This window comes from Microplitis demolitor, chromosome 5 (genome assembly GCF_026212275.2).
Source record: "Microplitis demolitor isolate Queensland-Clemson2020A chromosome 5, iyMicDemo2.1a, whole genome shotgun sequence".
NCBI lineage: Eukaryota > Metazoa > Arthropoda > Insecta > Hymenoptera > Braconidae > Microplitis > Microplitis demolitor.
This window is the reverse complement of record NC_068549.1, coordinates 21,699,782-21,725,067: the sequence shown is the minus strand read 5'-3', so window position 1 is coordinate 21,725,067 and position 25,286 is coordinate 21,699,782. Positions and strand designations below refer to the sequence as shown.

At 26.0% G+C, this 25,286-nt stretch overlaps 1 protein-coding gene across 6 annotated transcripts in view; it reads right to left on the bottom strand.

Annotated features, from left to right (window-relative positions):
* The window catches only part of LOC103579347 (tachykinin-like peptides receptor 99D), a 128,572-nt gene that overhangs the window by 65,475 nt on the left and 37,811 nt on the right, over positions 1–25,286 (bottom strand). For 3 of the 6 annotated variants that reach the window (XM_053739162.1, XM_014444651.2, XM_053739161.1), the window contains exon 2: positions 8,467–8,533. The exons of the other annotated variants lie outside the window; for them this stretch is intronic. The gene's annotated coding sequence lies outside the window, so the exon portion shown is untranslated. The remainder of the gene's footprint in view (positions 1–8,466; positions 8,534–25,286) is intronic. 6 annotated transcript variants of the gene reach the window in all.

Genomic DNA, 25,286 nt, shown 5'->3' with positions numbered 1-25,286 from the left:
TTTTGACTTAAATTCCACCTGCGACTTTGAAATAAATATGTCTGCCGAAATACTGCAAATATGAGAAATATCACTGATACCTTTTTTGTAGCTTGTAAAATTATCTACACGGAAAAAATGATGCTCAAAATTTTAATAGTTTGTAGTTTATTTCCGACTTAAAATTGGTATATTCGATACTAATATCAAACCAGGATAATTATATATACTACAAAATGGCTATTATTTATATTAAAATTTGATACACATACAAGAGCAAAATTTGTAATTTCGTATATTAAAATTAATATGAAAAAGAATCGATATATTGGTACCTACAGTTATTACTATTCAAATAAACAGAAAAATTTACAAAATGAGGAACCGAAAAAATAGTAAACGTACATATTAATATATAAAGATCCAGTATACGAATTTTTCATGTTATTATTTACTACTTATTCGATATATGTATACAATAAATTAATTTATAATAACGAATAAATGACATTTTATATTAATTATTAGTCAATGGGATAGAATTTATAAAATAAGAGTTTGAAATTTTCGGTATTTTTATGAGACAAAAATCAGTATCTAGTATACTAATTTTTCATTTTATTATTTGCCACTTATTAGATTTATGTATATTGTAAATTTATTTATAATGATGAATAAATGATATTTTAAGCTAATAATTAATCAGTGATATCGAATTTATAAAATAAAAGTTTGTAACTTTGGTCATTTTCGACTGGAAAAATCAGTATCTAAGATAGCAATTCTTAATTTGACCAATCATTACTTTTTAATAGATTATGCCATAAATTAATTAACTTTCACTAATAAGTCACGCATTATACCTAAAAGTAATAATATTTATTTACTTTTTGAAATAATTGATAGTAATTTTTAGGAATCTACGAAATTTAGTAAACTACTTTGCATTAAGCACATAATAGTACTAATTATTGATAACAGATTCCACTTTTTACTATTATTTATTAATTTTTACTATTCTATTTGTTCCGCGGATTGAATTTACAGACAAAGTCATCACAAATTTTGTCATTTTCACCAAAACTACAAGTTATAAATCAGGAGACACGGTAGTGTCTCGCGCCAAGTACACGTTCAAATAGATGTACATAAGAAGTGTCATGGCGCGAGGCTACCGTGTATCTATACCGGAGACAGTGGTTTTTAGCTCTTATCAAATATGCCACAGGAATATATGAAGCTTTTTTTTAGAGAATTAATTACTATTATTGTTGTTATTACAAAATAAAAATAAAAATTCTATTACAAGAAATAGAGAAAAAAAAAATTAAATTTCCATCACTCAAGTAATTTTTGTAACATTGATATCCATAATATTATTAATCTAACAGCTGGAATAGATCCAAGAGCTAAAATTCGTTGAGCCAAAGTGCATGAGAAAGAGAGAGGGCAAAAAAACACGCTCATGATATTAAGCGCACAAAAGCACTCTTGATATTACATAGCACCCATAGCCCCAACTAACCCACTATACATCCACATTCACCCAAATATTCTGTATCTAATAGATACAAACATATCATTTTTATTTTTTTCCACCACTGAACTCAATATCCAATCAAATTAAATTCAACTAACACCCGCCGCATTTACTATACACTAAATTAACAATCCGATATCCCGCGGCGAAATTTTATTCCCACTAATTTTTTATTTTCAAAATATTCCAATACATAAATTATCGTTTTTGGTAAAACTAATAATTTTTATTTCAAATTAAAATCATTTTTTTTTTTTTCGAATCTCAACGCATTAAAAAATTTATCACTTGAAATTTCTCGAGTCGAGGCCGGAAAATAAAATTTTAAGTTTTTTAGTAAAAATTAATAATAGTAGAGTAAAAAAAATGATTAAATTACAAAAACAAACTCAGTAAATAATCGGTAATTAATATTGCAGGCAAGTCGATTATACTCAATACGAGACGTTTGTTTAAGTTGATTAGCGTATCAAGGAACCAATAATTATTCCATAATTCCACGTCAGTGATCCTGTTCAAGTATATAATACTCTGAATTTAGCCGAAATCCAATAGATATCGCTTGGCATTAATCTACATACATTTATATCACTAACTAAATATGTAACCTTATATTTATACATCATTCATAAATATCTTTTTTTCCTCGTCGACGCTTTTACGTAAAGAAAAAATTCATCTTATACTTTTAGCACTAAATTAAACTTCCTTTCTTATATACATTTATATATCTATATAAACTTTACCTGAAAATAGTAAATTTGTAAGGATTATATTAAATTTAAATTTTCTATATACCACTAAAGAACCCCATTTATCAGTAAAGTAATGCTACCTAATTTTAAAGTCTCTCGGGTGTCATATATCTAAGTAAACTGTCGCTACTTTTATTCAATTTTTTTTTTTTTTTTTTTTTTTTTTTTATTAAAAAAAATGAATGGAAGCAAATGAAAATTTACATTTGAAATATTTTTTTAAAGATTTTTTACCATTGGCAGCATGAAATAATTAAATAAATTACATGAAATGCACCCGCATGAAAATATCATATATGGTAAAAATATATGTTACAGATATAAATATATATATGACAATACATGAAATCTTAGATAGAACTATATATAGATTTTGGCCGATTTAATTATATTTTTATATGTTTTCTCTTATATGATTTTACATATTTTCGTATAACTTCAATATATTATTTATATATTTGAAAACTTATAATTTCAATATATTCAAACATAAATGTTATTTATATATGGAAACAAATAAGAATACATATATAATTCATCATTATATGGCACGATATATGTACCATGTATTCTTTATAAATTTTTATATATTTTTCGATATATAGAACCATATAAGTCTCCCCATATATGTAAGAATAAATAAAATCTATTCTTTTCTGTCTTCCTCTCTCTGTTATAAGATTCAAACATGTGTTCAGAATATATATGTGTGCTAGCTTACAAATTTACATATATAATTATCAATATATGTAATACATATATGTGCTAACTCATAAGTTTACATATATGAATATAAATATATATAATACATGTATTAACTTATAAACTTACGTATATAATTAATTATATTAAAACTTACTATATTATATATATGAAAATATATATCGTTTTTGGCCACTTATATGGTCCCATATTGATCATATATTTTTCCATACATATTTATCATATATGGTATTTTCATGCGGACCTAGTTGTGATTAAAGTAATGATCAATAGATTCTTATAAGTATTTTTCCCTAATGATAACTGTAAAAATTAAAAAATTAATTAATTTTTTATCTAACAAAGGAATGGAAAAAATAAAATTCACAAGCATTAAAAGTACTTGAAAGCTAATTGATTGAAAGCGTTAAAACTTAAGAAAAATTATTCAGCAAAGAGACGGTATTTAAAAATAAAATATTAAAAAGAGTTAATCGCATTAATGAAAAAGTATTTTTCACGTCATTGCATCACGGTCTTGAGTAATAAATTCCGGTCACGTTTGCCGTGTTTTCTTTAATGATTACTTTAAAGCTTTTCAAGTACACAAAACCGCGCTACGAATTGTATACAAAGTTCAGAACTCAACATCTGCACAGTAAAATTTTTACAATTCTTGTTTCACCAGTTGCTTTTTTATCCTTTTACTTCATTCTATACAAATACCATTTTTTTTTTTTTATTTATTTATTTTCTCGAGTTTAAAAGATTTTCAAGTCATTCGAACGCTAAGATATTAAATAGCAGAATGTAAAAACAAATTGCCAAAGTTTATTTTTAATGCCGTCTATTTCTTTATATTTTTATAATTAAAATAATAATAATAATAATAATAATAACAGGCAACCTACGGTCACTGTGTGACTGCACTGTTTATTAAAATATCCACTCTAAAATTAACTCTAGAATTTTTCGTTTATTTTTATTATCATCGAAATTTAATAAGAAAAATTTCATCATTAATTCGCAAATTTATTGATTTCGATGTTTTTTTTCATTTTCTATTAATTATATATGAGGTAAAAGCCCCTATACCACTTCACTTTTCATCGGAGTGAGATTAAATCCCTCAATATAAATTAATAAATAAAATTGTAATTTTTTTTTTTTTTTAATTATAAAAAAACACCTTAAACATTTAAAGTGAGCGACTAATGGTACTGAACAGGTATGGGGGCTTTTACCTTATAATAGTTATATATATATTCAGTCATATTCAGTGACAGAATAATTGAAATATCAATTTATTCAAAGAAAATAAATACGATCGTTTTTTTTCCCGCGTAATTTAAATGTAATTCAAATAATATAGATAAATTGATGTATCTCAATCCTTGGCAATAAAAAAGAGTTTAAACCATGAAAACTGAAAAGGCAATTCGAGTCAATACCTTTTTAACGATACCAAATTTAATAACATTAACTGATTTTATCATATAAATATGACTGAAACAAAATTTTCCTTATTCTCTTGATTATATTGATTATCATTATTATTGTTTTAAGTTTTAGTTTGAATGGTAACTTTAACGTCTGTTGTAACTCAAGTACTACAAAAAAAAAAAATCGGTTTTTTACTATCATTTTTTCAGACTACTGATATATAAGTTGTGATGTGACAGCACTTTACTATCTCGCCATTTCTCGGTGTAACTCGATGAAATGTTTACTCTCTCGCCACTACTGTGGTTGTGGTATAGTGGATACATTAGTCAGGTAAACAATATAATTTTACCCAATAGTCTAGAGTATTTTACCATTTGCTTTGCGGCTATTTTAACCCGCACTAAATTTTTCATTCTAATATTCGGCTAGAAATTTTTGATAAATAAATTATTTTTATTCCCCGCCGTGGATTAGAGGATTAAAAACTCACGGGTCTATTGAATTTGATACTACGAAATTTAAAATAAAAAAATAAAATATGTGGATTCAAATTACCCGAGGATTCGAGCGTAGAAGAATGCAAGACACTACTTCTTTAATGCTGCACTTTTCACACTTTTTCTCGCGCTTTCTATAATTCAAGTTTAATATTTTCTACTTACTCTAAAGCTTCACTAGTGAACGATGAAAATTAAAAAGGAACGATATAATACGAAGAATTCAATTTCTTCAGCGTAGATACGCTTTTATAAAAAAGGCTTTGATAGCTAAGAATTTTATTTTATTATTTATTTTTTTTTTTTTCTATTCACACTTGGCTGGCGTTTTCATAGTAAAATTATAAAAAATAATATTAATAGAAGAATATATATTAGATTTAACTACGTAATTATTTTTTTTTTTTTTTTTTTTCATAGAAATAACCGACTTTTAATGCAAAAAAAAGAACAAGAAAAATAAAATTCTCTTAGGACATTGGTTTCTTTTATTTTATTTTTTCCAATGCAAGTTAAAAAATAATTTTCTTGACAAAAGAAAAAAAATTTATTTTTACTAGTCCAAAAAAAAATTTGAGCACACAGAAAAAAATAATCGGTAGTTGCTACCGATTAATTTTCATTAACAGCTACCAAAATAACTGGGAGTAGCTACCAAAAATTAATTGATTGCAGCTATCGATTATTTCGGTATCGGGTATCAAAATAAACGGTAGCTGCTCCCAAAAATTAATTAGTTGCAGCTACCGATTATTTTGGTATTGAGAACCAAAATAATCGGTAGCTGCTCCCAAAAATTAACTGATTGCGGCTACCGATTTTTTCGGTATCGGATACCAAAATAATCGGTAGCCTCCCGAAAAATAATCAGTAGCTGCTACCAATTATTTTTTTCCATGTGAATATTTCGAGCTGAATTCTGGTAATAAGTGACTAAATAGTGACTGTCACGTGATTTTCACTAATTCGTTTTTAGAAAGTTGATTGAGGCGTCACGGTAAGTTTTTTTCAATTATTTTTTATTCAAAGATAAATATTAGAAGTCTAAAATGGAGATTTTTTAGTTTTAGTTTAGAACATTAACAAAGAGCAGAAAATTTCGTAAAATCTTTTTTAAATTCTCAGTTATTCTACAGAAACAACAAAAATAATTCTGTTTATTTCTCTGAATGTGAGCAAAAAGTTCGGTCTCGTTTCAACTTAAGAAAAAATTTTAAATGAAATCTTCAAATTTTCGTACTATTACTAAATTAGATTGAAAATTTCGAATTTCATAATTTTTTGTAACATGCATTAATAATAAATAATCTTAATAACATTTATGACAGTACACGTGCGAACAACGCTTGTGACCTGTAATAAATGGTTAATTGTTAAATATAAATTAAATTTATACAAGTTATGGAAGTTTATAAACTTTGGTAGCATTAGTTTATAACTTGTTGTCAGAAGATAGTAAGTGCTCATAAGAAAGATGTGAAGTAATGGATTAAATTTATAAAATATATAATCGTTTAAAAGTAATAATAATATCAAATGCTGAGTTTAATAAACAATTTCAATAACAGTCAGTACGTAAAACCACAGAGAGTAATATAGTAGTTGAGGGAAACAATTTGCGGGTTACTCAATAGTTATTTTATGGTCTCTTCACTCTACACAAACTTCCATCCTACCAAGCATCGAAATTGACTTCATTCACTTTCCATTACAAGTTTAAAAAAAATAACAAGTCTATCGAACGAAACTAAAATATAAGTTTCCAATTACTTTGACCAGTATGAAATAAAAAAAAAAAAAAAAAAAAAAAACAATAATGATAATATCTGAACTCTATCAGGTTTTATATTAAAACTCAGTGGACTTTACATGAAATTGAATTTGTGTGTCGTCATTTCCTTTTTTAAATTTTTTGCTCTCTTTACATAGACCGTACTTGTGGAAAAATTTTTCGTTACCACGTCTCAATATTTCATGTGGTTTACTCCAGAGTAGAAAAATAAATTATCCTCGTTTACATACCACAGAAACCTCTATATTATCATGTCAGCGCTCGCATTTGACGTCTCAATAAGTTAACGTTTCTTTTTTATTAAAAATTCTTTTATTACAGTTTTTTAACCGCTTAATTTTAAACGCAACATGTAACCGAGGAAAAATTTACTTTTTTATTTTTATCAGGCTAAATCTTTTGCTTTTCACATGTATGCAAGTTTTTAATTAGTATACATTAAAATGTTTTACATTTTCGGGCAAAAAATCGAGTTTTTCCAAAAAAGTGAAAAAATTTTTTCTGTAAATTTTAATGAAATTTAAGGACTGGCTTACAACAGAATTGAGAAAAAAATTTTGAATGTTTAATGAATTAAAAAGAATGGGAATGATTCGAAATTACGACCTACACATAAAGAAATACACTGTGAAAAAGTTGCAAAGTGAATGCGGAGTGAATTGAATATTTTGGCTAAATAATTATCAAATGTTTCTGTTGCATCTATAGCTAAAGATCAGTTTTCATCAATATTCTGCTTTTGAGAAATTATTTTTTTTGGCCATCTAGTGGCAGCTTTATCAACTAAACTTGGATTCAACCTACAGTACAGTTATTTTTTAAATTAAATTATGGTATTTTGTATTTACACTGTGAAAAATTTGCAAAGTGAATGCGGAGTGAATAATTGTTTATTTATTTATTTCTCTGGGAGTGAATTTCACTCCGAAAGGGATTTTCGGAAAATGTTAATTACAAAAAAAATTACTATATAGTGAGCTTAGGTCTTTGATATTTAGACATTTATATTGAGTACGTAAATAATTACGAGCTCCCTTTCCATATATTCACGCAAAATTATTTTTAAAAATTATAACCAGCTGATAATAAAACTTGCAAAAATATAATTACACTGAGTCACAAACTGTCGTATGACTTACATCAACCATACCACGAGATAACATTTCATATTGCACCGAAATATAAAATATTCCCATAAAAACTATGTCACTACAGCTATTCAATAATTTAATATTTTCACTATGTATTATATATATGAAATTATAATTTACTGAGTTCCTAAACATTTTATAAATTAAAAAAATAAAATTTTAAGTTTAATTATTAATATCTCAATTAATTATTTATTTAAATAATTATGTTTATAATTAACAGCTGTTTTTATTAAATAACAAAATCCCCCATAAAAAATCCTTACTCACTCCGCGTGCGAAATAATTTTTTTTTTAACTCCAGAACTCCGACTGAGTCAAATTCGAACTTAAATAAAATCCATATTCAATCCCCATTTTTTAGTGTAAATCTCTCCCCTAAATAACAAAAAAAATTTCATTTCTTATTCGGAAAAATTTATGCAACCACTACACAAAAATTTAATACTTTTACAAAATTTACAATTTGAAAAAAAAAATTATCAAAATTTTTTTTTTTACTCAATTAAATACTTTTCTTGTAACAAGTCAGCGTCGGTCCTTCAATAAAACTAATTAATATTAATGCCTTAGTCATCGAGCTGATAATTACAAAAATATTTACCTTTTATCCTACTATTTATTTGATTCTCCCCAAACTGTCTGACCCTTAGTAAAAGTACGACCATGAACTAGATAAAAAAAAAAACAAATAAATAAACATACCAAAATGTAACTTTTACTTTATTTCCTTCAGATTAGCACGCGCATTTCCTTTCACACTATCCATACATTTTCCATACGATTCTAAATATATACAACACATGGAAATTATTTATCTCTACTGTCTGTGACACATTGTACAATCGAGACTCGTCTACACGAGACTCATTAATTTACAAAAGTGTAAATATAAATTACATATATTTTATACTCTATACTTTTTTAAAAATCACGTCATAATAAATAATTAAATAAATCTGCGTGTGGTTTATTCAAATAAATTGCGATTGAAAAAAATTATTTTTACAAAATTTGTCATTATTTAAATATAAGCGCGAGTTCACTGATACTGACACATGGGTTTATAAAATATATATATATATATATATATATATATATATATATATATGTATTATTTTTAAGTAGATTATATAAACTGAGTACCAGCTATTCTCAATAGAATAATTTTTTTTTTTAAAGATTCATTTAGATAAATACAGATGGTTTGTTTTCATTTTCATTATTATTTACTTGGATATTACACAGTTCTGTATATGACACTTTGTCATCCAAACAATATGTTATTGTTTGCTAGATAATTAACACGTTTCAACTTTACAGCAATTTTTTTTTGTTTTTTACTTCTAAAGAAACGGAAACAGACGAGCGGGAAAATAGAAACTGTCGTACTCACGATTTTTCTTTTTCTTTTTGTTTTTTTTTTTTGTTTTTTTTTTTTTTTTAGATGCAACTGAGATCAATTTGAGACTGCCAATAATTTTTCCCGCGAAAAAATTTTCTGACATTTTAAAATTTATTCTGAGGGTGATTTTTCAAAACTTCGCGGTTTCAAATGCGCGGTAAAAAATAATGAGGATGGAATATTTGAACTTTTCTGATTCTGTAGACTATTCGATAATTTTTGGATATTAGTTTGACGTTTTTGAATTGAGTCAAAATTAATTTGGCTCGTGTAGACACTTGAATAGAGAACTGGAGTAAAAACAGTACTGAAGATTTAAAATTCTTTCCCGCCAAATGATTTACAAATTGGTGACGCTGCACTTTTTATATTTTAGTTTTTTTTTTTTCTGTTTGTTGGATCAGTTCCATGTCCGAACTTTTATAAAATTGTCTTGATATTTATATTTATTGTAGTAGATGTACTTTTTATTGCTACCGCAAATGATTTTTATTAAGGTGTCAATAAAAAAAAAGTTTGATTTTTTTTTTAACTTTTCATGTCGTCTTTTATGAGAGCTTGTATAAAATACCTGAGATACCCAACATATTGGTTCGGAGAATGAGAAAATGGAGAGGAAGGAATTCTGGTACGTGGCCTCGTATGAAATTCATAGTCAAGAAACTTAAATATGAAGTTAAAAGTCGTTAAACTTTTTGAAATAGCACGTTGCATAAAATATTCAAGTACAATATATTTTTAAAAATAATTTAATTCCTTATTTTTCAATAAAATTCAAAAATTTCTACTATTGAATGGCAGAAACGTGGGTAAAATGGGACAGCGAAGGAAATAATTTATTTTTGTGCATTTTAATTTTATTTATTGACTTCCATCTGAAGAAATCAAACCAAATTTCCAGTTGCCATTGAAAAAATTTTTTTTTCCCAAGTGGGCAAAATGGACCAGCCCCAATAAAAAGTAAAAAATTTTGTTCTTTTATTAATAACATAAAATTTAAATAAAAAAATAATTTTGGAGAAAAAACATTCCTATCAAATTTTTGGGGTGGTCCATTTTACCCGCACTACCTTTGCATTTTTAAATCTTTCCATTTCCGCCCATCTTTCATCGGCAAATAAATTTTTAAACAATTATGCAAAATTTGTCAAAAAATTTTTATCGTCTCGAAAAAAAAAAAAAATGAAAAAAATTTTTTTTTCACCCCAGAACTAATTAATTAATTTTTTTTTGCTTCATATTCACAAAGATCTATTATTTTTCATCATGTTTGGGTTCTATTCACCAAACATCTGCAATTTTTTCAGCCATTTTCTCCGAGAACAATAAGCGGATTCAAATAAAATAAAAAATCTTCGGAAATGTTGACTTGATTTTTTTTTTCCTCAATTTTTAAATTCTTTTGTTATATTTTTATTTTACCCTATTGTTAATGACTTTTTTTATTTTTAGCTAACGATAACGATAGTGACACTTTTTTTTCTATATTTAGCTTCGGGTGATTTGATTAATTATCATTCGCGGGCATGTAAATTCAATAGAATGCGTGATAGTTTTGTTAATAGAGATAAAATGTTATTTTTAAATAATTTTATTCCATGACAATTATAATTTATGTTTAATTATTGTTGTCATAATTATTATTATTATATAAATTAATATTAATATGAATTTGTAATTAACACGAAAAACCGCACCCAGATGTGAAAGCTCGTGACATTAAAGGGCAACTGCTACTACTTTATGAAAATCATTTATCAACTTTAATAAACCCGCCTTGGAGAAAAAAAAATAAAAAGGTAACATTGTTCATTACAACATTATAGAGTTGTAAAACCATCGAGTTAAAAATAAATAACCGAGTGCTGAGTACACAAATTTACCCTAACAAATATTTATCTTCAATCTTAAATCATTTAACAATCTTGTAAGAACGATTTAATGCTCAATATTTTCTTTTTTTTTCTTTTTTAGTCCTTTCATTTCACTGAATAGAAAAATCGCTTGCTATAGGAATAAAAAATAAAATTTTATAGGTTGATATTGAATTCAACAATTTTATTTTCATCCGACCGGAAAAATATGTTACGTTTCGATTTTGTAATTTTTTTTCAAGTCGTTACTTTTTAAATTTATTTAGCTTTTTTTGTAAAATATTTTTTAAGCTAATTTATATTTTCAATAAAATTTTTCCGATACTTACAAAAATATTTTTAATTTCAAACGTCTGTTTTTATATTTAAATTACCCCTTCCCCTTTAAATTACCCCTACCCCTGCCCTAACTAGCACTTTCCCCTACTTCGACTCAACGACCAATTAGAAGCGTTCATTAACCAATCAGATTACCCGTGGGCCTACACAGTATAAAAGCTGTGTAAAATTAACTGACACCAGTAATGGTGCTACTTAGCAGTGTAAAAACGGTGTACATAAGAAGTAAATTAACTCCAATCAAAGTATGAGGGTGTGAGTATATTAATCGCAAGCAATCGATTAATTTTTGGTAGCTGCTCCCAGTAGTTTCGGTAGCTACCTCCAGTAATTTCGGTAGCTACTCCCGGTTATTTTGGTAGCTGTTATCAAAAATTAATCGATAGCAACTACTGATTATTTTGGTAGCAAATACCAAAATAATCGGTAGCGGCTACTAAAAAATAATCAGTAGCTGCTACCGATATTTTCCGTGTAATTTGCAAAAAGACTTAAAAATCTTAAAAGTCTATTTTCTATATTGTGGACAACTATTTTTCGGATTTCTCCAAAAATTCGAAAATTCGTCGTGTCATACATTTTTGAAACAACAAAACTTTTTTTTTGTATTTGAAATGAAATTCGACTTCTGATACTTGAAAAATAAAACCATTTTTTGTAATACTGCATAACACTAAGAAAAATATTAACACCGCTACCAGTGTTACTTTAACACCTTTTAGGGTTAAATTTTACAACGAGATAACGTCGACTTACACCGTTTTTTTCACAGTTTTAAGTAAGGATTCAAAATCTAGAAAGTCTTTAAGGTTACTCAAACTCCGTATCTTTTTATATGAATATTCAAAAACAATTTGGAATACATTACAATGTAAATCAAAGTATCAAAAGCCTAATAATTTATTCATTGAAATGAAGCTATTAATATATTCAGTTTTTATATAAATTTATACAGTTAACTTCGCACTAAAAAGTACTTTTGCAATAAATTATCAGAATTTTTATAATGAATATCGAAGTAATGAAAAATTAATTATTTCATTAGCGACTTTGCTATTGAACATAGACGTCAAAAATTTATGTGTAACAAATAATTCATTTGATAGTATAATAACGCGATATTTGATACAAATATATTACTTACAAGTGTCAAGTAAATAATTTACTGAGTATGAAATATAATTTATTGTAATGATTAATTTTATTTATATTATTAAATAAACAATTTTATACTCATTAATTATCGCATTAATTTCAAAAATAAATCAGTAAAATCTATTTATTTTACCAAGTACAAAATAAATAAATAATTAATTTCTCTAAAGTCCCCACTAAACAAATAGAAATTTGTTCCATTTTTTGCAAAATCGAGTCGAAAAAATTTTTTTCCTACAATTTAACGAGTTTTCAAAAAAAAAACCAACTACTCAAATTACAAAAAAAATAATAAATAAAATTCACTTGAAAAAAAAAAAAAAGTTCCAAGCATTTTATTTTGCCAGACCCTCTTATATTTCTATACAAATTAAATGTTTAATTATGAAACTACAAAAAAAAATTGATGTCATCACATCAGTATCACATAATTCCGTACTTGAGCAAGTAAAGGCTCACGACAATTTAATTCCCTCTATACTCTGTACTCTTGATCTTATAAATAAATATATATATATATATATATATATATATATATATATATATATATATATATATATATATATATATATATATATATATATATATATATATATATATATATATATATATAGAAAAGTGAAGCTGTATAATTTATTCACCCTCACTTAATGTTTCTCGCAAGCTACACGTATAATCTTTCCTCTCTAGCTCATTCACTCACTTACTCTTTTATCTCAAACACTTCTCTAGTCTTTGCTTTGGTAGTACCTCGCACTAGTCTCACTAGCCATTAGGCTAGAGTCTCTGCTGAAAACAGAAAACATGATCGTTTCTTGCATCGCTGAGCAGCTTTCGCCATACAACGCTCCACTGAGTGTAAGGTCGTCTGTCAACTATTAAAATTCCGTTGAGACACTGGGGACTTATTACTTTCCCTTGTCTTCGGGGTTTTTTTTATATCGACTCATCTATGCTATTATTTTTTCCTCATATTTATTTACTGTTTATTTATTTATTGATCTATCAAAATAATGATTTACTACATTAATAGTAAGGGTTAATTTACAGGGCAAATACCGCTGATTCATCATCATGATTACTGTGGATATTTGATTGCTTTGTGGATGTTAACGCATCTATTTTAAACCACAAAATCAATAAAGGCGATGAGATTGCATTTAGTTGCAAAGTTTAAATCGTTTATACTAATATTGAGATACATTTATAAATCTATTTTATGTAATGGAATATATGTTTACTTTATTTTGAAAATTTTCATCGTAATTTCGACGTTTTTTAATTTTTTTAAATTTTAAAAATATCAACGACAATATTTTTGTAGAAGAGAGAAAAAAATTGGAATTTTTTTTCTGATGTATTTGAGTCAAATAAATATTAAGTAGAAAAAATAGTTATATAGACATATAATTTGAAAATAAATAAAAATCATAAGATCTGTAAGATATAAGAGGGATTTCCTCGGGGATTATTATATTGCTCATCAGAGGGTAAAACTAAAATTGGAAAAGACGACAATTCGCCAGGGTAACTTTTGACTCGTAATCGACTTGACAGCCTTGAGTGTCTGGTCTTCAATGCTCAGTCTCAATGTGTACTTAGATACTTTGCTGACCAACTTAACTGCTGTATACTACTTGTCGAATTTGTTTCAAAACATTTCGACACAATATATATGTATATAAATGTATAAAGAAAAATGGGACACTATAAAGTACTAGAGCTCAGAAAAAGTCCAAAATTGTCATCTATTAGTTGAAAAAAATTTATTTTCATGAATTTATTTCAGTAGTTAGTTATCAATTTTTTTTTTTTGAAATTTTTTTTCTAAAGAGTCTATACACGCAGGGAAATTTTTGAAAAAATTACCCAAAAAATAAGATACTGTAAGGACATGTGGTAAATATCTAAATTTTTCCATGCACATTGCAAAATTTATTACTCGATAACATGTGAATGAAGTGAAATTTCTACTAATAAGAAAGTCAAAATTTAGTTACTTGCTATATGTCTTTGCAGTACCAAATTTTGTGGGTAATTTTTACTCAAAAATTTTCTGCTTGGGTAGAAGTTCCGTTTTCAACCACTCGATGGCCAATTTTGGACATGTGAAAAATTGAAACAATATAATTTGGAAAAAAATGCAATGATGAGTGTGAATGTAGCAGACAGAGAAATTTAAAACTATTAACAAATAGAGTAAATAATTAAGAAAATAAAATTTTTAAAAAATGCGCATTTGGAAAATTTTGAAATTAATAAGCGCATTTTTTATAAATTTTATTTTTTTAATTGATTACTCTATTTATTTATAGTTTTAAATTTTTCTGATGTCTGCTACATTCTCACTCATCATGCAATGACAATCAATTTTCTAAATTTCTCCAAAAATACTTTTATCACGTCCAAAAATGGAACAATGGCCACAAATGCTACTTATACCCTAATTCGAAATAACGAATTGTATTTAATCAAATCACTTTATATTTTTGGAAAAAATTTAAAAAAAATGTATTTTTAAAAATCAAAGTCCAGACTTTCTAACCTCTTATTAACTGTAACAGTAATAAATTACAATTTTGAATCATTTTATAAAAAAAAAAAATTTTCTTGTCTTTTTAGATGTATCCCATTTTGCCTAATTTTCTATTTTTTGTATACATATACATACATATATATTTATATATCAGAGTAAATTTTAAAGGTCATTTTTATGACCACCACAAAAAAAATAATTTGATTTTGGACATTTTGACGTTAACTTATCTTTAAATTTCAGTCAAACAAAAAAAGTTATGAATTTTTTAGTTTTAAAATACAAATATATATATATATATATATATATATATATATATATATATATATATATATGATATACTGATTTTAATACAAAACAAAAAAAAATTCCGTTAGTGAAAAGATTGTGAAAGCTTGTTGACGAAACTAAAAGAATGATAGCTAGAGGAGGTAAATAAAAAAAAAAAAAAATATGTTGAATAAAAAAAAAAAATAGGATAGAAAAGAAAAGATAGGAAAGATAAAGTACGGCTGTAGCTTGCAGCAAAGTTTTAGTCAAGTACGTTTTAGCATCGATCCGGTCTGAGAAAAAAACGCGAAATTTTTTAAGTTAAGCGCAGATGAGGGACAATACCGAGCTAGAACATGATAAAATTCGTTGAGGAGGCTCATGTGGTATGCCGGTAAAGATGCGACACAAAAATAAGGTAAAAAGTATTATTTAAAAAAAAAATGGTTTTTCATGAGTAGAGCGGTTACATCAAAGATTATACCTGTAAAACGATAAAATATCCATTTAGTCTTAGTACTCTACTTTATAATAACAATAATAATCATAATTATTACTATATAATACATTTTTAAGATTCTTTTATGGACCGTGCACTTATATATCATTTTAATGCACTCAGACTTTGAGTTTTTCAGTATTTCTACTAAAGTTTAACTGAGATAAATTTTTTTTAAGATCCTGGATATTTTATTTTTATTACGTTATTTAGGAGAGGAAATTTCGATGCTGAAATATTGGAAATTTTTTTTTTTTTTATACTGAAGAGTGAAGTAATCGACTATTGACAGTTTTCAGTTTTTGACAGCCAGTCACTTATAAATTTAAGAATAAAATTTCTTATAAAAATATTATTACTTTTCGAAGCCTTGTTTCATAAATTTACTCAAAAAAAAAAAAAAAAAAAAAAAAAAAAAAAAAAAAATTGACGTCAATTTAAAAATTTTCTTGTTTTATTTGAAAAAAAATAGCCGATTATTTTTGAGAATAGACTCAAGAGCTAAAATTTAGTGAACTTTAAATTTTTCATATTTACCGCAAAAAAATTCTCAGTCTATTATCGCAACTTTAAACTTGAGTTTTTTTTTTCTCTACATTAAATACTTCTCCACTTTATTAAATGATGTCAAAATCCATTTCGGAGTTTCCACTTAAAATTATCATAACTAAACCCAGTAAAAAAAAAAAAGCCCGCATAAAGATCCTCAATATCTGATTCCACAATTTAAACTACTGGGTCAAATACTCCCACAGAATGTAATCTTTAAAAATGAATCTCTTATTTTATCAGTGGCATGATTGTAACCGAATTTACATCTTGAATATTTTCGAATGCACTTACGTCTAAAAATAGTGCAAAAATCCAGTTATCGATTATGAATATACATCAGTACTCGGCACCGAAATGAACCGTCAAAAATAATAAAACAAATCCACAAATCAGCCAACAATCTCATTTACACTCACTACTAACCAGCAATATCGAATGCTTCAAAGTACATTACATTTGTATCCTTGTCAGCGATCAAATTTCCGATTTGAACCTTCTGGTATTTATCACCAAAACTCGACATGCAATCGATTAAATGAAGTTGGACAAGCAAAGCAACACTACGAATATGAGATCTAAAAGCCAGTACAATGTTGCAATTGCATATCACGTGAGATATAATATTCCAAGGCGAATTTAAGCTCCATTCACAGTACAATATATTACAACATAACACACAAATAGCTGCGAGAAGGTGAATAGAAGTTTTACGTGATACTAAGATTTATCGCTATCCACTACTATCCGCTTTATAAATAATACATATATACATGGACTTATTTCAGTTGGATTGCAGACTTAATGCCACATGCGGCACTTCCATACCCATGTATACGTACATCAAACTTCCGTAAGTTTCATCTCTTACTTCTTTCTACTATACAACACACCGTTCTCACAACACCCTATTTATCTATCTGTACATATATATTGTTCCACACCCTGTCACTCTCGATTACACTCGGCGCAGTCGTTTTCTCATGCCCTCAGGATATTCTGATACACCCTTAATGTTTATCCCGTCTGACTTGAATTTATTGCTGGTTAACTTTTGAATTTTTTTTTTTTCTTTTTATTTACTTTTTTGGGATACTGTGTATCCGGTGTGTCATAAATATTTACTTATATTTTAAATGTAAATTTGTGTTATTAGTAATTTTTAAAAAATTTATCGAAAAAATACACGATTTGATAAATTTTATATGGGATTTTTTTTAACATGATGTTACTCTGTACTTAGTCCCCTTGGAGTGAAATTTACTACAAGGGGAGTTTATTTTAATATTAAAACTCCGGATTGAAGTGAATGCGGACTTAAATAAAATCTAGATCACTCCGAAATCACTCCTAGAAAAACAACTCCCCAATTGCTCCGGATGTAATTCGAAGTAATTTTTTATACAACTTCGAAACTTTGTTACGAAGTCAATTCTGATTTAAATAAAATTCATAATTACTCCAAATTCACTCCAAATTTATTACAGAGTATGAGAAGTTTTTCATTTAAAAATTGTAGCCGTTTTAAATACCGAAAAAGATTTTTTTTTTTACGAATACCCGCGTCAAAAAAATAATTTGAATTTGGCGCGATTTTTAAAATTTTAAATAAAGCGAATCTAGAGAGACAAAAGCAACTGAATAAATTCTTTTTTTAAACAATGAAAAACACATTTGGTTTTGACTAAATTGTCTTACCACCGATTTACTTCAATAAAGTCAAATTAAAGTTATGGTGTTTTGGATTTAATTTAGTTGACTTAAATTTCTAAGTCGAATCCAAGTCAAACTTGACTTATATTTGTAAGTTAAAAAAGTCATATTAAAGTTAAAAAAAATTATAGCAGTCAAAATTAAGTTAATCAAGTCAAAATCAATTCATTTTTTTGACCCGGGTATTAATTTTTTTTTTAATTTTACTCTAATTAATTAGCGTAATACTTTCATTAGTAAAAATGATTTTTAAATTAAATTGTCTATAAAAAAAAAACAATTTTTGAAATCTAAAATTATTTCCACACGCTAATTAATTAACGGTATTAATTTTTTTTCAATAGTTCAGCGTCTTGTAGAAACCTGTACTTAAATTGTTAAAGTTATCCCATAATAGGATTTAAAATTTAAACCCAACTCTATAGGGAAATAAACTGCATAAATATAATTTTGTTTCTATGATAATATATATGTATACGTGGATGAAATAGAGAAGATAAAGAGGATACTTTAACCTCTTTATTATTGTTGTTGTTTTTAATTTCTATGATTTTCTCTCTTCCTCAACTTGCATTTACTCTACTTGTATTTGCTCTTTACTCTTCACTTGCCATTATCATTTAGTATTTTTTTTTTTTTTTTTTTCATAACTTTTATTTAACGACTTAAAACTTTTTTTCTTCTCAAACAAACTAGATTAACTTTACTGTTTTACACACGACAAAACTAGTGATAATTTACGCGACATAAATTCACCATTTAACTAAAACATTTATGGCGATAAATATTCTTTTATCATTAATGGTTTTTTCCTTTTTTTTTTTCCCATAAATTGGGAGCAGTAAGAGAAGTAAAAAATTTTTTATTGTCACTAATCACTTATAATTGCATAAAGTTAACGTCATTGAAAGTACTAAATCTATAGGTTGTTGCAGTTTATTTATATCCGAGTATAAATAAATTGAAATAATAAATAAAATTGATGTTTTGTTATGTAAGATGAAATCTTAGTGGTACAGAGTTTCATTAAATATTTAATTTACGTTTGAAGCCTTGTTAAAGAGCAGTTATTGTTCTCGTGTAATTTAAGACCAAGCTAAATTAAATATATGGATTTAATTAAAATTAATTATTGCTGTTATTTGGTTGTACAGAAGCACTTTAAGTATTAACAATCGAAAAAATTTAATTAGTCGATTTTTTATAGAAAATAATTAATTAATAGCTCTATTATATCTTCAATACTTTCAATATAAATGACTATTATTATTTTTAGTCCATAATTTTTATTTGTGAGCTTTAGATGGGGTAAGTTGACTATCCTGAGTAATGGGACAACTCAAAAATTTTGACTAAATTTTTTAAATTAACAAAAAAAAATTATTCTTCACTAATAGGGGGGGGGGGCAAAAGGGGGTAGGGTAGGCAAAACGGGGTACCCCCGAAATTTGGTAAAAAGAAAACTTTTTTTTTTCGTCTAATTACTGTACATACGATATTTTAGATATCTGGGGCAAAATGGCCCAGCCGAAAGTTTTGAAAAATGATACTTTCATACTTTTATCGTCAAATTAAAAAAAAATTAAAATGTTAATTCATTTTTCGGCTGATTTCCTATAGTTGGGGCAAAATTGGCCACTAAAAATATTCGGAAATAATATTTTATTTTTTAATTGATAACAATTCAATTAAAAAAAAAAAATCTCATTCTTTGGAGGGGGGTCTCTCTGCCCTACAAAATCAATTTTTTCTCTGTTCGTATCCACCAATGATGTGAAATGTAATTTTTCTGTATGTATTTTACATAAAAAACATTTAATTTTATGAAATTTGATCAACTTTCAGAAATTTTTTTTTTCAGCTGTTTTAAAAGGTACCCCATTTTGCCCGCCAAAAGTAAAAATTTTATTTTTTAACGGCAGTTAACAATTTTGTCTATTTTCCTTGGATATCATTGAAAACAAAAAGATTTGGCGTATTTTAGTCATCAAAAACTGAGTATTTCCAAAGGTACCCCCTTTTGCCACCCCCCTCCCCTACACTTTAGGAAGCTTTTGAAATTTTACTGCTCAGGTAAAAATCAATAAATAATATTGTCTGCTGATATTCTATTTATTTATTTATATATTTATTTTTTTTTTTTTATAAAAATTAAAAAAAGTGAAAAGAAGTCAAGCACAGAAAAAAAAATTTTAATCTAACTTCAATAATTATGAAATAAAATGAGGTAACTTAAACTTTTTTAATTAAAAATTTAAAAACAAAATAAGCACGGTGACGTCCACGTTTATAAATATAAATATTTAACGATTTAACAATAATTAATAAAATAAATAATTAACAATTTTTATCATGATTGTTAGTTCTTTTGAAATCAATAGCTCTATTACACATCAAATTTATTTTTTAATTAAATGCGTAATTATAATTTTGACAGTGACGTAATGAGTTACTCATTAATTAATAAATAATTTATAAAATAGTTATTATGTTTGGTACTTTAAAATTTTAAGTGCGGCTTAACATCATCAATTGCGCGAAATTATTTATTGATTTTTATTATAAATATTTATTGCCAAATTAATTATCAAGAGCTTTTGGAGGCTTAAAAATAATCGCCTGTTAAAAATAATTGGAAGACTTGAACAAGAAAAAAAAAATCATCTTTCTAAGGAACAAAATTTTGATATTTTAATTAAATTTATCAAATAGATACGTTAGTTTAATTTTCCTACGGTCTTAATAATATAAATTAAGCTGTAATGTAACAATTATTTTATTTTCAATGCGTTGGTATTAAACCTCTCAATTAAAACAATTTAATTACGAATAACTAACATTAATTTTCACAAAATGCCTCATCGCGTTATCTCTTAATTATTATCTACGCCATCTATTATTGATTAATAAATTAAATGCCAAATAAATAAGATAATAATTAAAGTAATTATCATGTCAAATGTACAATGCAACAATAACAATCATTATCGTCCTATATATAAATAAATATATTAACATATGGCGCTCTACTCTCCTCAATAATCAATTAACGAAACCTATTCGCTCGTTTACTGAAATTATATATAATATAACTGAAGTCTGTCATACATTTATGTAACACTAACGATCGCAATTCAACATTTTGTATGTAAATTAAACTGACATTTCATTGGATTGTTGCAATCAATCACCTTCAATTATACATTTCATTTATTTTTCAATGTGTCAAAAAAATTCAATTCAAAAACGTTCCTGAACTTTCAAAATTGAGATGATTCCGAAATTTGAGTTGAACATTTTTGGAATTTTAAAATAATTACAAGTGTGAAAAATTTTAAATTAGTGTAGACTTTTTTTGCGGGTGTCTATTTTTTTTTTTATTTTTTGTTTTTTAAGAAAATATGATTTGAATTGAAAATTTTTTAAATTCAGAATCAGTACCAACTACTCATTATTTGAACTAATTTTGAACGAGTACAAAAAATGAAAAAAAAAAAAATTGACCAGCCGAAAAATTCTAATCAGTCAAAAAATTTCCCTAAATATTTTAAAATAATTTTTTAGTATTTTTTGCCTCATATCTGAATAAGTCGAGAAAAAGTCACGAGTGTTTATAATTTCTGCTTCAAATTCAAAAAATTTTTAAATCATATTATTTTTGTTCAAAAATAAAAAAAAAAAATTCGCACAGGAAAAGTCTATACCGGTTAAAAATTGTTCACTCTAATTTCCAACATTTCAAAATTATCTCAATTGTTGAAATTTCGTCATGAATTTTTTTTCCACAAACGCTAAAAATAACGCGTCAATAATTTCCTTCTGTCAGTATATAATTTTTTTATTTGAAAGACGAATTTTTTAATATCTACTACCAGTAGCATCATATTTCGAAGTGCTATAGATTTTATTTCAATGCACATCAACTTCAATCTGGAATTTTAATATCAAAATAAAATTCTTTTTGGAGTAAATTTTACTCCGACAGAATTTAAATAAATAAATAAAAATTAATGAATTCCGTATTCACTCCGGATTTAATCTGCGCTCACTCCTCAAAATTTCAATGCATTGCTAAATAAAAAAAAAAAACTTTAATAATTGGATTTCTAATTGAATTACAGCAGTTCTTTTTTACTCATGTCGAGATGCAAGTCGTACAAGGATGCTATTTCTAGATTTTTATATACTTCTTTAGCATGTTAAAATCTTATTACGCTCAAAAATAACATTTGATTATTGTATGGGTGTGTAGAATAACAATATATAGTAACTTTGAATTCACTACATAAAACATGATCGGAACAATAACAATTTGTTGATGCATTTTATATTTTGTCGTGGGTAGAAAGGAGTAGAGAATAAAATAGAAAAAAAAAAATAATGTTTGATTTTTATGTCAGGTCAAACGCAAAGACCTTAGCTATTTCTCAATAATAAATAAAAAAAAAACTAAGTCATTTTCTCTTTTCTCTTTTCTTTTTTATCTGGGATTCCAGTGCCTCGGTGAATGTCGAAAGAAGATAGAAAAATTTCCCTCCGGATTGTTATACGTTCCATCACCATTCCCATCACCGGTCCCTTTTTCTCACTTTCTTTACTTTTTTTAGACTATTACTTCAATTCTTTTTTATATTGGGTTAAAAAATAAAAATATAAAAATACGAGGATAAAAACAAATCGGCTTTAGAGCTTTTGTTGTAAACCAGTATTGTTTTAATTTTAAATGCCCTTTGACCAGAAAATTTATTGTTTAAATATTTATACCTGATGGCGGGTAATTTAAATTTTAAATTTCTACGTCTAATAAAATATAGATTTTTAAATAAAATTTTAATTAGACATTACACAGTCTTAAAATGGTATTTTAATCCAGTTGGGCATTTAAATAAATCAACCCGGTATTTAACTATCGCTTGTTATTTATTTTAAATTATAAACAAGTTTTATTTAATTAATTAAAATAAATAGATTTTAAAATCGATATCTTAATAATAAAATTTAATTTTTTTAAATTTTTTGAAATTCGGATATTTTTAATTCACTTTAAATGCTAACGAAATATTATCAATGAGTTATTAAAATTATTAATTAATTAAATGATCACGTGAATATAAACTGCTTACTATTTATTTATAAAAAAGTTAAATATAAATATAATTTAAGCAAATACAGTTCAGTGCAGACAAACTTTTTAGTAAATATATATGAAGGCTCGTCAATATTTTAACGTAGTCAATATTTTATTCAAATACCTTCCGTTATGTAATTCCTACTTGTTCAATTTATGTATAACATTTTTTAAAAATTATGCGCCGGCTAAAAATATCGCGGAAGTGAAAATAAATAATTTCTTTATCTACAGGGTTGGGGGAGGGGGGGGGGGGGTACTTGAAAAAATACTAAATTTTCAAGGAATCAAACACGTTAAATTTTTTTTTCATGACATTCAAAGTAAATAGAAAAATTTTTATTTTTGCGGGCAAAATGGATACCCCCTATAAAAGGTAAAAAAAAAATTCTAGATATTAAATAAATTTTTTTGTAAGTAATTTGCATGAATAAAAATCATATTTTACATAATTATTGAATGCATAAAAAGAAAAAAAAATTTAATAGTTTTAATTATAAAACAAGTCATTAATATTTTATAATACTGAAGTTAGCCGACGTCTAATAATTTTTGGATTTTTTTTTAGACAATAAATTATTAAAAAAAAAATCTTTGAAAAAATTGCACCTGTAGTTTTTTGAACTCTCTACAAGTGCATATTTTTAGTTTTTTAGTTTTTTATAATTTATTTGAAAAAAAAAAAAATCCAAAAATTATTAATTATCCGCTGACCTAATATCATAATATTTTTCGATTGACACTCGATTTTTGAAAAAATTTAACAAAAAAAATTCAAAATAATGCTCAACTTATATAGACAAAAGTGATTGATACCTTGTTCTACCCCCCCTCTCGAAATTTATAAAGAAACATTTAAATATTTACAGCGATTTGCAATAAAAAAAAATTTTATATATTCAATAGATAATTTATAAAAACTTGTAAAAGCAAAAAAAGTGAGTCGGTCAAAGAATTGTTTAACGAAAGTTCAATATATAAGGCAACGGATATTGCCCGCGGCCATTTCCTGTCTAACAAGAATAATGAATCTACCGAAATCAAATAGTATGTATACCGTAGTATCGACGTGCGATTATTACAGCTAAAATGATGCCGAGTAAATTCCATGAGAGCCGACTAACCAGCGAACCAACGGTCAAACGAATGTACGAATAGCGTAACGAGCTACGTCAAATTGACATTAAATCTCTTGAGGAAACAATAATAACTTTGCTGTGAGGAAATAACCCGAATACCACAAAATACTAATAGTAATGCACAACAATAGATATACTATCAATATATTCCACAATATTCTATTCCTGATGTATATATATTTATATGTGTGATGTATGTCATATCGCATATTATCAGTGTGATTGTCTGACACCCTCACATCAAATGTCATGCTTTGAAAATTATCTAAACAACTCATTTGATTGGAAATAAAAAAATATACAATAAAGATCAGATACTCATATATATTTTTTTATTTTTATTTTAATTATAGTTGCATACAAATATAAACCCCGTATATTTTTGTCACAATAACTCTGTTCAAGTGATATGACTGATAAAGTACTGTATTGTTTTATTATTCTTTTTATAGAATTTAAAAATAAAAAGAATTTTTTTTTTTCACGTCAATGAAAAAAAAAAAATTTACTACAAAATCATAAATATTCTTTATCTTTTTCTTTTAAATAAAAAAAAAATCACTTAAGTATTTTTTAGCGATTATTGTAAAGTTTAATATTTATCAAGATATTAAATTTATTATCTCAAATGGCGAATCAGCATGAGAATGTCATATTTATGCGGTCTATTCACAGTGAAAAAAAATATATATTTTTTCTCCCTATCAAGAATATGTTAATATATATGTATATATTATCAATAATAAATCACAATTATTAACTGGGTAATAAAATATATTAACATTAAAAAAAAATATTTTAGTCGCCATTAAATAAA